Raw genomic sequence first — 16,296 nt, forward strand, 5'->3', positions numbered from 1 at the left:
GATCTCCCTAAAACAACTTTTGGTTGCGAGTGCTTCTCAGGATGGGGTGGAGTTTAGAAAAGGAGGCTGGGATGTGCTAACAGCCATTGAGAATATGGCAGTAATCAATTTGCTTTGAATTATCTTACCTTCAGTCTTGTTTTGCAGTAGGAATAACCCAAATTGTAAGATAGGAAATACAAAGTAAAAGCCCAGTAACCACAGGCTTTTATCAGCAAGAATACAACAACAACAATAATTATAATAGTTATAATAATAATACAGCATCAAACAAAAAAATATTTCATAAATCATCTGTTTTGAATTGTTCTCATTTCACACTTGAGAGGCAGCACCGCTCACACGTCCAGATAGCAGTGGCTCTCCTCTGCTGAAGCAAGAGCTTTGTCAGGCATCTGACTCCTCTCTTACATAATAATCATCTTTGTGGCTGTGCTGGTCTAAAAAGGGGGAAAATAACATGAGATTTACTGAAATACACCTATCACAGTGTGCCTTAATGTTGGATCACCACCATATTTCCAAAACTTAAATTTATTGAAGATACACAGGGAGCTCAGCCATACGAGGTGCTCTCACCGGCTGTAAAAATTAACAGCAAGAGATAAATTACTTCAAAGTCACTTGTATGAAGACGTTTATACACAGGGAGATGCTGATGCATGTGTGCATGTTTTGTAGACACTGATCCTCGCAGCAGAGAGCCAGGCAGAGGATGGCATTTCTAGGGATACCCAAATACCCCTCGTACTATGAGGCTGAAGGGCAGAGTCATGACCTGTCCTTGGCATAGCTGAAAAGCACAAAAATGTCTGTGGTTTTGGCTGTTTCCCAGAGACCTGTGCCCTTGCTTGGCCAGTCCTCCACACCACTGCCAAGCCCACAGGCAGTTTCTCCAGCCACTTTAGTTAACAAAGCTAGCCTGACCAAGAGGAAATGAAGCTCTTCTTCTTTGTATTTTTTCTTCTTTTCTTTCTTTCTTTCTTTATTAATTTTTCAGTCATGCATCCACATTTCATGTCCTGCTACCTCCTGCTGCAGCCATGGAGGATGGTGCTTTGGTGGCTTGGAGGAACAGCAGGACTTCAAGCCTGGCCACAGCGTGGGCTTACACGGCGTGGATGCTGGTTCCTCAGTCACCCCGAAGAGCCCTTGTGGTAGGTGTAGGTTTGTGAACCTGACAAGTTTGTTGAGTCCTTGTTTGTCTTCTTCCAGTACTTTGCAGTGTGTAGCGTGAGTGCTACAGGGAAGCACCATAAGCACTTTCTAGTGGTTTGAACTTTGCTTGGCAAAGGAGAAAAAAAAAAAAGGAAAGAAAAGAAAAAGAAAGACAGAAAAAAATACAGCTTGTTATTGTGTAGGCTCTGCATAGGAGCATCCCACTTCAGTCTAGAGTTGATCATAATTTAAATAGGAAAACATTCCTCAAGAGTTAAGAGAAACACTCTTTCCTCACTCTCATTAGTATCAAGAACTCAAGGAAACCTCTCTCCCAGTAAACGAGCAAGGTTTAGGGGGTTCTTCTAATGCTGCCTCTGATGTCGTGCCATCTCTTTTCTCTTATGCATACATACACACAGCAGCATCTGTACCTGTTGACATATACTCAAGGAACTGATCTGCCATGATAGAAGGATTTCAAGCCAGTATAACTCCCTTTCTACCCCACATCTGAGCTATCTCTTTGTCCAACAGGCACTGAGCACTTCCCAGCTCCATCAGCCCAACGTAGGAAGATGCTGCTCAACTTTTGGAGCTTCTATTTTTTTATTTATTTACTTTTTCTAGTGGGGAATATTTTACTTAGGAAAGGTTTGCAAGGGAAAGGTTTGAATGGGAAGGGCTTACATCTCAGCTTCCTTCTGTCCCTCTGAGCTTTCACTTCACTCTAGGCATGACAAGGAAGCTCTGCACGTTGCCATACTATGGATAAACCCAGCCTCCTGAAAAACTCGTTTCTCCATTGACCTTTCTGAGCTATGGAGCTTTTATGTGACTGGGATGCTTTGTTTAGCTAAATATTTATACAGTAAACATTTGGTGTATGGGTTGCTGCTAAGACTTCAAGCTCTGTGGGACAGAGGCCGGTTCTCTATTGTGCGCCTCGCACAGCCATAGGCAACACAACGCACAGCTATAGCAACAAAATGCCTACGGTTTTTGGAGGCACAGACTGTGACTGATTTTCTTAGGCACAATGGAGCTGCTATCATCAGTTGCTCAAGAATGAGGTTTCCAAATTCCCCTTTTCTACAAAGTCTGGGCAGAAAGGAGGGGGCGTCGAATCCTATCACGACAATATTAGAAGGAAGATGAGTCAAAAGCGTCGCAGGGGTGTCCATCAAAGAGCAGAGATAAAAGTAGCAAAATCCCAGCAGCAAATTGTGCCTGGCAGACGCGACGAAATAATGCTGCTTGAAGGGAGTGAGGGGAAGTGTCACTGCGCCCTGGGTGCTAGAAGTGCCTCCGTGAGCGCCAGAAGAGTTGAAGTTGTCTTTGCTGCAGACTTTCCGTCTGACGCCGGGTGAGTCACCGGCGTGTGGCTCACTGCAGGAGCGCGAGTGCCTGAGAGCTGTGCAAACCAGTGCAGGTCAGGTGCTGAGACAAATGTAAGGATCTGAGGCTCTTCTCTCCTGCGAGGTGCAGATAACGTGCCCTCTGTTCCTTTATGGTAAGGTGTTTGAGGAATGAGGAGCTTCGTGCTAAGGCTGCAGCGCCGAGCAGCCCATGTCCTGAGCTCTGGGAGGACTCGTCACTGTTATTTGACACAACAGCAACTGGGGAAGGCCAGTATCTGCTTCTGGAGCTCAGCCAGGCTCCTCTTCATTCAGAGGGGTCACCAGCCTCCCGACAGGGCATTTGGGTTCCTGGTTGCAGACCAACAAACCCAACCACCGGCCAACCAGCCGCGTCTGCAGGGCGCGCTGTGTGGCCAAGGTCTCACCAGCCAGCCCTGGAGGAAGCCACCGATGCTGTGAAATTAACTTTTTTTAACCAAGAAACGAAGTTTCCTTTCCTGTAACCCCAGACTTATGAGTCAGCATTTCACACATCAGTTATTTACGACAACAACAACAAAAAACAACGCAAGGAGCAAATTCAGGTTTTGGTAGGAGGGAGCAAAAGCGGAGACGTTGCCCACAATGCTCCTACATTAAGTGCATCCCCTTCCTCTGCTTTCTCAACAGCCCCCAGTTTTCCTGTTTTGGTGTAGCCTTTTGTGTGTAGCAGCTCCAGGCCTACAGATTTATACTGTTTAGCCTAAAGGTCAATGCAAGGGAAACGTGTTTTACAGCTGAGGACACTAGGGCACAGATAGCTGCAGTAACCTGGCTATGTCTTTAATTCCCCATACTATCTCATGATCCTACCCAAAAGCAGCATGTGTGCACTCCCTCCATGGAGCTGCCGGAATTCAAGGAAGGGCACAAATCCCATTTGTGCAATAAGCCTGAAGGCTTTTATTTATGCACTCTTTGGTAACGCGTGTTCAGCTCTAGATTGTAAATGAAAATTGCTTTGAGTCACAAGGAAGCTCCATGCAACCCACAGTCTGGGCGCCTAACGGTGCTGGTGAATGCTGGCTGCAGTCACGGAGGCTAACGTGGCCTTCTGGAAGTGCCGGAGCGATCATGATCCCTAACTGCTTAATGTTTTTTCCAGCCTCCACAGGCCATTTGGCCACCGCGATGATGTTGTGAGGTGGTGACAAAGGATGCAGGAAGTCCTTATGAGAAGGATGCTGTGACGAGGAAGCAAACAAGATGAGCTGTTAATAAAAGGCACAAAGCACTGAAATCCCTCAGAATATGTGGGGAGTTTTCTGGTGAGTAATACCAGCATTTTAGGAGCAGAAAAATGAATCATTCCTACTCCACATTAACTGCTCTCATCCTGCCACAATTTACAAACCAACGCAGTCCCATGCAGCCTCTCACTGAGGGATGGAGTAAATGATATTTTTCCTGCAGGACAGACGAGGTTTCAGCATTTGTCTTAGACCACTGGGTCCTGAGACCTCATGAGAAAGGCTGAGCTAAAGGGAAAAGTCAGCAAAGCCCTGGCAAGAATGAGAAACACCTGTAGGTTATTCCCAGTGAGAATCGTGGCTATCACGAACCCCTCAGCATGCAGCTGGCAGCCATTTGCATGTAAATACACCAGCAGCCAAAAAGTATATGAGGAATTAGGTTGTAAGGACTTTTCCCTTCTTGCTTTTCCCCACCAGGAGCTGTGCTGGGTGCTCTGGGATAGACTGGAGAGCTGCCTGCCCCGTCTTGTTTGGAGTGACACAGACAGGTAAAGTAAGAAGGGTGGGTGAAAGTCTTTGTTGTGATGAGCTGGCCGGTGGCTCTTGAGCAGGCCACCTCACTGGAGGGCTGTGAGCAATATCTGTAAACACGTTTCACGCAAACATCATTATCTTTGGCAGCTGCACTAAAAAAGCTGCAGCTTAAATGAGTGTCTGGTTCCTCAGTCTTTCCTGTGCTATGATCTCATGCTACAATGTGAGCAAACTTCCTATCTGTGAAGAAGGGAAGCAGAGGAGCCCGTAGGGAGTTGGAGTGGATTTTCTCTCCTTCCCATCAGGTGCTACTTTTACTGCAGAGATGAGGTATATCCAAAAGCCTGGGTCAGGGCTGATGGGGAACTCTGCAGCCCCCCCGGTGAGGTAGCTTGGTCTTTGTGATGCATCTCCATTGTGCCAGCAGTGCATGTCATGGCTTATTTGGGGTCCTGCTGCCCAATATGTGACCCTGCTCTCGTATGGCTGGGTCTAGACAAAGAATACGGTGATGGGAGAGAGCAATGTGCTCAAACCCAGGCTCTGAGAGGCTGGGGCTAGCAATGGCATGGTGTTGGGGCTGGTAAGCTGCTTTTGCCTTTCTTTATCTCCCAAGATTTGAGGCTGTGTCCAGAGGGATTCCTACAGCAATCTGGTTGTTCAGGGAGGAGAGGAGGGTGTTGTGTACTTCCACAGAGCAGGGATCTTATGAGGATCCATGGCTCACCCAACAGGGCAGAGCAAATTAATGAGTTTTGTACTGTCCTGGATCCAACCCTAGTCACATACAGCAAAACCAGCAGGAGCACAAGTAGATACCTTTGGGACCCAAGTGCTTATTTTGATAGTGTGAGTGTTTGGATTTGTGCTTGTTGTTTTTTCTTTTTTTAAAGGTGTAGTGGATTAATTCTGGTTTGTGCAGTTGTTGTACCATAGTTTGTTTTTGTGTTGTAAGGGGCTTGGCAATGGTGTCAGGAGACGTGCTCCCTAAGTACTCTTATTATTTATCCTCATTGTACAAGCTGCACCAAATAAGTACCAGGCATTTCCAGAAATTGCTATTGATTGGGCAACTGCGTTTACAAAGCTAATCAATAAGTTTAACCCCCACCATATATTTATTTGTGATACAACTGCTCTCTTTGTGTGCCTCATGTGCTTTCCAGAGCTTGTAATTTGTCCAGTGTAAATAGCTGATTTCATCCTTTTTCCTGGGGAAAAAATAGCCCTGCTATTATAACACTGTGCCTCTTCTGGTGAGGGAGGTGGATGTGTCTTCCTGTCTTTAGGGTGGGTAATTTCACCCTTCACAGGAAGAAGATGAAGGGATGGGAAAGAGCCTTGTTGTTTCCTGAACAGCAGAGTTACTGCAGTCTCCTGTGGATTTTTGTCCTTTGGCCTTTTCATCCTACTTCTGTTTCTGCCATAACAACCCCAGCTCTTTCCACACAGCTCTTCCTGTGACTTTACAGCACAGAAGATAACGTAATGCTGTAGAGGGACAGAACCGTGCAAGTGCCTGTTGGCCAGGCAGGACACACAAGCTGTTTCCAAAGGGTTGTGTAGCACAGGCCCTTCTGCAATGGGGACCTCATCTGGGTCTTCATCTCTACTTCCAGGGTTCTTCCAAACACTGGATGCTTCTTGTTGCCGAAATTTCTACCAGTCCTTTAGATATGACCAAATCGGGTCAACAGTTATGAAATTCAATGTGAAGGTTGGGTGGCTGAAGGGTCATCAGAGTGTCAGTCCAAAAAGTCATCTGTGTGGATGGCTGAATTGCCAGAAATATTTTACTTAAGTCCAGATGTCTGGAAGTCAGAAGATCTTGGATAGCTTCCTCTTCTGGTCTCAAATGATTTTGCTCATTCATGCTTCACTGGCAGTTCTAGATCCTCTAGGGTGAGGATGAGAGCACACAAAGCTCTTCTGAAGGATTTCCCCACAAACTGGAAGCACCAGGGTTTTGCAAGAGCTTCTTCTGTAGTGTGGAACTATGACTAAAGAGACCTTGGTGGTTCTTGCTCCATTACAGCTGACAATGCCCTGTGTGAACTTGGATATGTGAATGCCCCCACCTCTGTTCTCCAACGAGAAACAGACCCACATCTGACCTCTGAAACCCAATGCTCCTATGTTTCTCCAGAATTTTCCCCTCTGATCTGTGCAGTCACCACAAATTGGCCCCATTTTGGACTTTCCTCCTGCAGAGAATGGCTATTAGATTCAACAGGCTCATGTGCTAACAAGGTTTTTCCAGGATTTTGAGATTTTCTTAGGAACTACTGCTCTGATCATAAGGCCAAAAATGAGGTAGTGCAGAAAGTGGTGTGTAAGAATGTTAATTATTTCCCAAACAGTAATACTGGTAGTTTCTATTGTATTCCTTCAAAAAAAAAAAAAAACACAACAGCACTTGTTGACCTTCAAACACTGTAAACAAGGAAGCTGAAGTCTCAAACAACCCTGTTTCTAAAAGCTTCTTGTAAAAAAAAAAAAAAATCAATGATCAGGCAATAGTGTGCCCTGTGTACAAGATTCTGGGAGTTATCAGAAGTTAGATACGGTTTGGCCAGTTGGATGGGTGTACAGCTGGCACACAGCCTGGCACATGCCATAGCAAATACTGCTCCTTGCCCCACTGGTAGTTACAGGACATGAGAGGGAGCTGACGTTGTTGGAAAGGGGGAGAGTTTAGAGGATGTCATCAGTTCTGAAAGCATGGGCTGGGAAAGGGGCAGGTCATGGGGGCTGTAGAGGGGATCTTGGGGCACTGTATGAAGGGAAATTTGTGGGACACCAGGGTAGATGTGCTGGTGAAGTAAAGGCACACAGGATGCAAATTCTTGAATCATGGAAAGAGGAATGGTGATGCCTGGAATGGCTGGGGTATTGATGATAAAATGTGAGATTAAATACTTGGTTTCTCATTCCAGAAGAACTCCTGATGCTCACTTTCATCACACTTTTAAAAGGCGGTGCCTTTCTTTGGCAGTAGGTACAGTATAATGGTGCATCCTGGAAGTCAAACTGACCTGTGCATAACTAGTGCTTCTGCTCAATATACAAGAAGGCTTACAGGCAGTGGAACTAAACTCCCAATGTATAAGCCTTTGTCTTCTGACTTTACCTCAGATTATTTTAATTCAAGACCCTAGAAACAATTGCAATTAGCTCCTATTCCTTCCTTTTGCTCCTCTTTATACTCAGTTGCTTGTCCACACCCTCAGTTTCTTGGATCATTGACTCAGATGTTTAAATGGAAAAATACTCAGCTCAAGTTTATTGCAATGAGCAGAAGCAGAGGGTCTCTGTAAATATCTTGGTTCTTTGTATGCAGCTGGGTTCCCCTTTGTTTACTTGACTTCCCCAGTTATTTTCAAGCTGCTAAGGTCATTGCTAGTTAATAGTTGGCTAGAAATCAATAGACAGAGATGGTTAAAGATAAGTTTTAATAATGAGAGCAATCAAATTCTAGCAACTTTTATCTCTCTGCTGCTGCCAGTGGTGGCTGGTTTTTGTGCAATGACTCCATTCATTTTCCAGCTGCACAAACTTCAGGCAGTTTTTTTATCTTTGTAAAATACAGCTACCACAGCCCACCCTGGTGCCTCGTGGTTAATGCCCTCTTGCTAGAGAACTGAGCTCAAGTGTACTAAATGACTTCCATCAGTTTCATCAGGGTTTTCATCCAATGTTCACTGTTATTCAGAGAAAACAGCTCCAAGATATCTCTGGAGTTTGCAAGAGATTGAGCACTGTCATCTCTTGACTCATCTTTGAACAGATGGAGAGCTTCTTCAACTCTTGGTGAGCATTTCTACTAAGTTCATCTGTCCAATGGCTTCAGCTCCTTCAGTTGAGCTGGATTTTGTTGCAGCTGGATTTTAACAGCTAAGCTCCATCTTGGAAGGGAAAACATAAGGCTAGAACTTAATGCCTTTAAGGTCTGGGTTTGCTTGGTTCAGAGTGTGCAGAGCAGTGCAAAATCCAGTTGCTATCCCTCACCTGCTGGACCTCGTTACATGGAGAAGTAGATCTCTTGCAAATACCTCTCATGTTGAGTGATCATTAAAACAAGTGTGTTGAAAGCATTCTAGAGACAGTGGCTGCTGCTGGGCTTTAGATCAGGTGCTGCATGATGCTGCTTGTGCTGGAGGTTCCTTGGCTCCCTGTGGTTTGCCAGGCAGTCCCGTGCCTGGCACCAGGTTCTCTTCCTGTGGGCTTTGCAGCATGTTTTTGGGTTGTGATGCAATGGCATGCTGTCCTGCTGCAGCGGACTCACCCAGATAGGTATGGCTGGCACGTGTGTGCTCAAGCAAGTAAAAACCTAACTATCTACTGAAAGCCCTCTCAGATGTTTTCACAAATGTGATGGGCCATGGGGATGGTCTGGACTTGGAGTGCATACCAGGAATTTGAGGGACTCTCGCTCAGTTCTGTTCTGTCCCAGACTTCATCTTCTGCCTCAGGCAAGTTACGTCAGTGCCGTGACTCAGTGCCCTAGCAGTACAATGGAAATAGCAATGCTGTTCTAACTTGTGGGATTAGTTTGGTGATAAACACCTCTAAGTCTTCAAGGTGCTGTGCTTCTGTGATCAGGACAGCCACTTCAACACCTACTGTATAAAAAAGTGACTTGAGCTCTTGTACCTGCTGAATGCTTTGGGGAACATTTTTACTAACTGCCCCTTCAAAGCTTGTACTCATGCTCCACACCTGTATGGTCTTCCCTTCTTCCACCCACCCCTTGTTGCTGTCTGAGAGTTGATGTTCTGGGGGAAAGAGGTGACCCGTTGGCCAATGGCACTGCATGTCAATCCACTACAGACAAAATCTGATTTGTCTACTTGATCATGCCAATGAGGCATGAGTTTGATAGGATTGTTCACTGCAAATCCCACTGGAGATGCATGTTCTGAAGGATCCTAACAATAAGCTTATGAGGTCTGAAGTGAAGTGACACAAGGAAACACAGTAAAACACCTCATGGGTTTTGTTGAAGAACATCCAGACAGCACATGGAGCCAATTTTTCATAGGAAACAAAAGAGGACAGTTCCCAGGTAGGGTATTTTGCATGTGTATGTATATGCAACATGCAGTTCCCAAACCAATAGGTGGAAGATGGGTTGGTGTTTTGTTAGTAGTGTACACTAACAGGCCCTCTCACTGGTTCAAGGCAGTCATGCTTTTATAGGTAACCTGGGATGGAGTTTCTCTTCTGTGGCATTATCTAGCACATCAGCTCATCACCCTGTCTAGGAATGGACTCCTTGCTGGTTGTTCACTTTTGAATAACTTCCAATCCATTTAGAAGATAAATTCTCTGCATTAATGCTCTTGATAATATGTTAGAGCAAACATCTTGTCCTAATTCTGTCGGTCCCTCTCCTGTGTGGATTTTGGCCATAGAGCAGCGAAATCAAAGTTGAGGATCTGTTCCTATTTCCAGTGGGCAAATCACAAGATATCTCTCAATCAACCTGGTAAATATAATTGAATTCCTCCTGATCCATCTTCTGGGGTTAGAGGCTGTTTGCTTGTCTGTTAGGATCAGCAGGTGGGAGCGTGGCTTCCTGGAGCCTGTGATAACAAAGTCTGTAAGCCCTGCTTTGTGCTCCCTGCCTCGGTGCTGTGTGAATGGCAAGTGGCCTGCTGCACCTGGCACGGAGCCACGCCTGAAACCCAAACCTTTGCTGGGCTGATAAGCCAAGCCATGTAATGAGAAAGGAACACTCTGCCTTGCTTCTTAATGCTCAAGGGCGTGCACAATGTCAGTTTGTCCAAGGCAGGAAGGATTTGTTTGGAAAGGGAAAAAAAACAACAAACTTTTTTAATACCAAGCAAACAAAGTGAGGTTTTGGATGTTTGGGGATAAGACTTAGAATCTGTAAGCACTTGGCTCTCATTTGTTTCAAATAAGGCCAAGGTCACAAATGACCTGAAGTCATGGCTGTACTACTTGTTTTGCCTGAAGAACTGGCTTGGATTTGTGAATGAGCAGTGAACTTGCCTGAAATATCTGATTCTGTAAGGCCCAACCTATTTGCTGCTTTGTGTCAAGTATGGATTGGGGTTTTGGTCAAGGGAAGGATTGGGATGTTGACAAAACATTTTCCAATGGCTTGCAGACAATTTTTCTTTCCTTTCAAAAGGATGTTTTCTATGTGCAGAGCTCTTGGGGGAGGGGAGGAGTTGAACCATTGCAACCCCAAAATTTGCTCCTTAAATCAAAGGCTTTGGACAGACTCTAAAGGAAATGTCCCAATTATTCTTGTTTTATTAAAATTGTTTTGTGCTTGGTCATCGGGGGGTGGTGGTGGAATCTTGTCCTAGCTTAAATCAGAATATCAGGTAGGAGATTGCATAAAGTTCTGGGCTCATTACTTTGGGTGCAGCACAGGCAAGTAGCAAAAACAACCTTCCCTTCCCTGACAAACGCCTGAACAGGAATGAGACAGGATGCAACAAGTGGACAAAATGAATGAGTGTCGGGAGGAGAACAAAATGAGGAGGAAGCTGTGCCTTGCCATGGGCCAGCCTGGTGCCAGATGGGTGTGAGGCGTAAGGCTTGTGGCACGGGAGAGTTTTAAGGAGCTATGTGAAAGATGCCACTCTGCCTGTTGGTGTGGAGTTTGAAGCCAGCATGGTATTAAAAAAAAACTGTTTTTGGAACTAGCAACTGGTAGTTTCATCAACAGGACCTGAATGTGAATGGTGTCATGGGAGCTTTTCTTCACTGCCTCAGTCCTGTAAGTCAGGCTCAAAGGTTGTTGATGCTGTCTGGGCCCAGTGCCCATGCGAGAGCTGGCTGGAGTGGCAGGGGGCTTTCTCTCCTGGGTAGTCAACCTAAAAGCTTTTCATCTTCAGAAAATGTCAGTTAACAGATCGAAGATGCTCAAAAATGCCGAGTGCTCCTGGTTCCTGCTGTCTGCAATCAGAGCTGTGGGTGCTCAGGCCATGACTTGAATAAACATCAGAACAAGAATCCCAGTAGCAGCCAAGTCTTTAAGCACTTCACAACCCAGTGGCTCTCAGACACTCAAAGATTTTCTTGTTGATCTTTTGGTGAAGTGCTGAACTTGAGACAAACTGAAATTCTGCCTGGACTCTGCAACTTTCAGAGCAGCTCCAGGAAGCTACGTGCAAATTGTTGATGTGGTTCAGTTCCATTTGACACCTTTGGAAATATGTACCCATAGGCAGCTGAGGCAAAGAACTAGGAGGGAGGCAGTGTAGGGCAGCAGCTCTGCTGCCCTATGCTTGGTCAGTGTAGCTTGTGGTTGCTTGAGCAGTTAGCCAAAGACTTGAGATGCCCACCCTGCCTTAACACTAAATCCTTTTCTTGCTATGAGCAGTAGTGGGACCCTGTAACACCCAGAAATCTGCCATAAGTAGGTTTTTCAGGTTACTGGGGCAACCTGCATCAGAAAATATTGCTGTGGATGACTGGAGATCAAGTAGTGGTTCAACACTTTGTTCAGGATATCCAACAGCTGACTGATAGGCACATAAAACAATGGTGAAGGAGTTATCAATGGCTGTCCTCTCAAAGCTGGGACAAATAACATGGTCCTTGGTGTAGCAGAAGTCTGTGCACCCTTGGTGTGGCTGTTCCCAAACAGATAATTGCTGCTAAAGAAGGTTATTTTCTAACCACAGTCTTGGGCTGCTAATTAGGAGAAAGTTTCTTATCCTCTGATTTTGAAATTGCTCCCCAGCAGGAGCAATGAATGCAAGGAAGTCCTCCCTAAGGATAGGATGTGGCTTGACAAATTTCTGAAAATTTGTCACAATTATGTGTTTTGCAATAAGAATAGATTAAATATAGTGATCTTTCCTATCTCCTGTTCCAGTTGTGATTTTCCAATACTAGCTTCTGTTTTAAAGTGACCTGGCTAAAACTTCGGCTTCTTGGTATCATCTTCAGCCTATTCCCATCCCTAACCAAGCTATTAACTTGCGGAATCAGTTATTAAAGGCACCTGTGACCCCCCACAAACCTCCAGAGCCAACTGACTTCCTACTTCTCCTTTCTGCTCTGATTTGAGGTCAAGATCTGAGTATGCTTCAGCACTCCAGTCCAATTAAGAAATTCAATTTGTGTTTCAAATTTGTTTGGGGGTCTTTAATCCCCTGGTGGTAGATTCCTCCCATCCTTTGGAAGTTGTAGGGAAAAGCGTGTTCAGTGATATTAAATGACTCACCAAACTAGCCTGGTGGCTTATCAGGCTTATGCGAAGCTTACTGTACTCAGTGGAGCGTGGTGGGACACCCAGCACTGTCTGCCAGGTCAGGAGTTGAATTGGTGCTATCTGAGTGATATTATCCAGGATGCCTGGGGACAGAGGAAATTAAAAGTCACTAACACTTGCTGCCCTGAGCCAAAGCTCAATTGCAGAAGCACCTGCAGGGTTGGCCAGAATACCTACTGCTTTTTTTTTTTTTTGGTTGACTCCTCCATGTGTTTTTCTTTCCAAGCCAGTGGATGGCATAAGGCAGCTGACTCTGGATAGGCAAAATAGCCAGGGATGAGGCAGAACAGGATTCTGTTGGTGTGCAGAAGGTCTTGGGGACACAGGTGGGAGGGGGGAAGAAATGCACCTCGTTTCCCATCACCCTTTTGATTGTGGCTCCTTTGTGTTGAGCCTATGAAAAATAGATGTGGACAAGTCTAATAGACTTGCAGCATGACAGGAGACAGGCAAGCTAAGGCTGTTCCAAATTTTTCATAAAAAGCTTTTGCCCAAGAAAAGTCTGTTTCAACTGGGAAAAGTTTCTTTGCTGGAAGAAACATCTGCTATTGAATCCCAATATTTTTAGTTGAAAGTTCTAGAACTAATAGAAATAGTTTTAGATCAAATGATTTTTTTTCTTTTTGTCTTTTAAAAAGAACCTTTTCAGTCTCTTAGAGATTGGGGCTGAAATGTTAAATATCAAGGTGAACTGAAAATTCAGGAAAGAAAATCTTCAGTTTGACTCAAAATAAAACCTTCAGATTATTCTGAACTGCCAGTGAACCGAAAAATCAGTCATTTGCACTAATGATAAGTAACTGGCAGGTTGTTTTGCCTGTCAAATTCTGTGTCTTGTGGAGTGAGCACATTGTTGTCTGCTGACATGATCTACTGAGCTGCTAAAATATTAAAAAAAAATCAAATATAGCTCCTATCTGTTGGCAGTAGGACTTGCTAACAGGTGCAAGGGACTTCTGTGTGGACCATCAGGATGAGGGACCCCAGTTTCATTTCTCTGCACTCAAACTGCTGTGACCTAATAAATACCCCAGGATTTCCCCTGGGTACTGATGTTTAGAGACCATCATGGCAATAACCACTGATTACCTGGTTGGCAGTGGCATCTGCAGGAAGGCACCCATGCCAAGACAGGGCACAATACCACTGTGTTGCAGGGAGGAAGGTGAAGGATAATACAGGAATGGGGTAGAAACTGGGCTTTCCCCAGCCTGCTGAGGGTGGGTGCTGCTCACCACCATGAACAGGGGTGGCAGAAATCAGCTGGACCCCTCACTAGAGTAATGAGGCAGGAAAAGAACAAAACCTGGGTGTCTCCCAGCTCCTCCACCCTGCTGGGAGGCAGAGGCTCATCTTTGGGAAGTGGGCCACCCTCTCCAACAGGGGATGTTAGGGACCCAAGGGGATGTCTTGATGCCTGTACTTGTTCAGCCTTGGCTGCTTTTTGGATAGCACTGCCAAAACAGGTGGGAGATCCTGCTGCCTAGCAGGAAGGGCTGCTGCTCACTGAGAGGTGGGATGAGTCTGCTAAGGGGCTGTGAGGGAATAAACCCCTGCCTTAAATCCTGTGTTGGACTGGCTGTCCTGAGCTTGTAAGAGCACAGCAGAGCCTCTCACCTCCCAGACAGGGGGCTGTGAGGGCAGAGGGTGATAGCTTGTGGGCAGGGTGATGAGACCCTCTGCTGGGATCTCACCCACTGGGAGCTTGCTGGGCAGGAGGGAGGTCTTACTGCAGGTTGAGCAGTGGGGTGAGGTTAAAAAAAAAAAGTCTGCAAGGGAGATAAATAACCACAAGGTGCTGAGGAGGGAGAAGGCAGCGTGGGGATGCACTGCAGACCGTGACCTGCAGCTGCCCAGACTGGATGGCCAGGAAAGAAGTGTGCAATTGTAATAACCGTAATTTTATGGCATGTCTGCCAGGTGACCGGTGACTTGCTGAGTGTGAAGTGGTGTCTGAGCTGGAAGGAAGCTCTGCTGAGAAACTGTACGAGGGCCCGGGTTTCATCTGGGGTGCATCTGGTGGTTGTGGTTAAGGCAGAAATCTGGTAGCTAAACTAAATCAGAGTTTGGGGTTGGGGGGGGGGGGGTGGGGAGCAAGCCACAGTGTGAGCAGGACCTGTCTCATCTTCCTATTGTTCCTCCTGCCTGCTGTGTTGATCCCAAATAGATTTCTGGCCCTACATGCAGGAGGTGAGGCAGCTCAGCAGGAGCCTGAGGACCAGCTCTTGGCAGCCTCACTCATGCCATGGGAGCAAGCCCGACCCTGAGACTTATGGCATGGGGTGGGAGCTGGGGTCAGTGGGACCAAGCTGTTCTAGTACTGAAGTATTAAAGTAATCCCCATTTTTTCCCTAGATGCTTTAAGGTTTGGACTATGGTAATGTAGTGGTTTAGTCCCACTAGGTAGTCCCCTGAACCCTATAGGTTTTACTACTGTAGGAGGAAAGAGGATCAATTTAATGAATGTGGTTAAAAATGGATCTGGCTCTGAATCCTGCTTGCTGTGATCTCTGGCACAGTGTGTGTATAAAGAGTAAAGTTTATCAGTGCAGCATCCCTCCCCAGAGAGCTGGAAGTCTCAGCTAAATAAGGCTTATTTCTCAGAGCACCAGGCATGAGCTAGGCCTGCAACTTTGGATGTTTGCTGTTCGCACTGTGGGTGCTTATGTCCATGTGTGGCCATACCCCTACTCTCTTCAGTCTCATCCCAAGGCAGCCTGGTTGCTCTTCCTTTCTTTCACTGTGTTCCTGTTCCACTTCATCCACTTCATGGTAGAGGGGAATAGTTTGTCCTCCTACTCACCAGGTCATCGCACAACAAGAAATACACATTTATGCTCCTTTATTTGTCACCTAACAGTCTTACCTCCAAATAACCTCAAGGATCTTGCTACCTGTCACATGCTCCTACCCTTGCCAGGCACAGGGTCATTGCTGCCCTTTCCTGATGTGACTGCTGGGGTTGGACTGGGGGCTGCCTTCCCCAGCACCTCCTGCCAAAGCTGGGGCCCATGCAGCTGCACTTCGCATATGGTGGGGTTAGAGCTGCAGCTGAAGTCACAGCAGAAAGTGTCAGCTGTGCTTTGCCGGTATTTTGGAAATGAAGCTGGAGCAAGTTGGTTTCTCTTATGGAAGAGTTGTTTCCCTACCATATCTCTGTTTAAAATCAGTGTAAGTGTTCAATGTCCACAGGTCTATATCAGGTTGCAGAAGTCACTATCCCAAGTTGTGAAGTCAAAAGCTGTCAATAAAACAGGATAAAAATTCCCAATAAGTGTCCTGGGATAGAGTTTGGCTATCCAACCATTGTCAACTCTGGGTACTGTGTGCATCTGAGTGCTCAGCCAGCCTTCCACGGGCAGTTTGCACCATCTAAAGCAGCTGCTGACCTCGTGGGATTTGGGATCTGTGATTTCCAGGAGGGGAAGGAATGAGTGATCTGTAGCAGCCACTTCTCCGCTACCATCCAGGGCAGTGTGCAGTCTGTCACAAACTTGTAGCATCCGTTCAGTGTCCAGTCTCTTCACGTAAGTGTTGCCCTGTGGCAGGGATTATAGGATGTAATTCAGCATTACCAGGCAGAAGATAAAGCAGGATTACTGGATCTTTTGCAGTTCTCGTAACCCATGCTCTAATCTTGAAAGAAGATGAGTGGGTGAGGAGGTCAGTTTGGGTGGGGTGCTAGATCTCCCCACAAGCCTCACTGAACTTGAAGAAATTGTCTACGCAGCAACAAGAATGGGTTAAATTCTAG

The 16,296-nt window shown here is 46.0% G+C and overlaps 1 protein-coding gene across 4 annotated transcripts in view; it reads left to right on the top strand.

Annotated features, from left to right (window-relative positions):
- Positions 1-4,193: 4,193 nt before the first annotated feature.
- The window catches only part of LPP (LIM domain containing preferred translocation partner in lipoma), a 381,405-nt gene continuing 369,302 nt past the window's right edge, over positions 4,194-16,296 (top strand). For 2 of the 4 annotated variants that reach the window (XM_068692525.1, XM_068692517.1), the window contains exon 1: positions 4,194-4,299. The gene's annotated coding sequence lies outside the window, so the exon portion shown is untranslated. The remainder of the gene's footprint in view (positions 4,300-16,296) is intronic. The other 2 variants (XM_068692524.1, XM_068692516.1) reach the window with 1 other exon arrangement.

This window comes from Anas acuta, chromosome 9, assembly GCF_963932015.1.
Source record: "Anas acuta chromosome 9, bAnaAcu1.1, whole genome shotgun sequence".
NCBI lineage: Eukaryota > Metazoa > Chordata > Aves > Anseriformes > Anatidae > Anas > Anas acuta.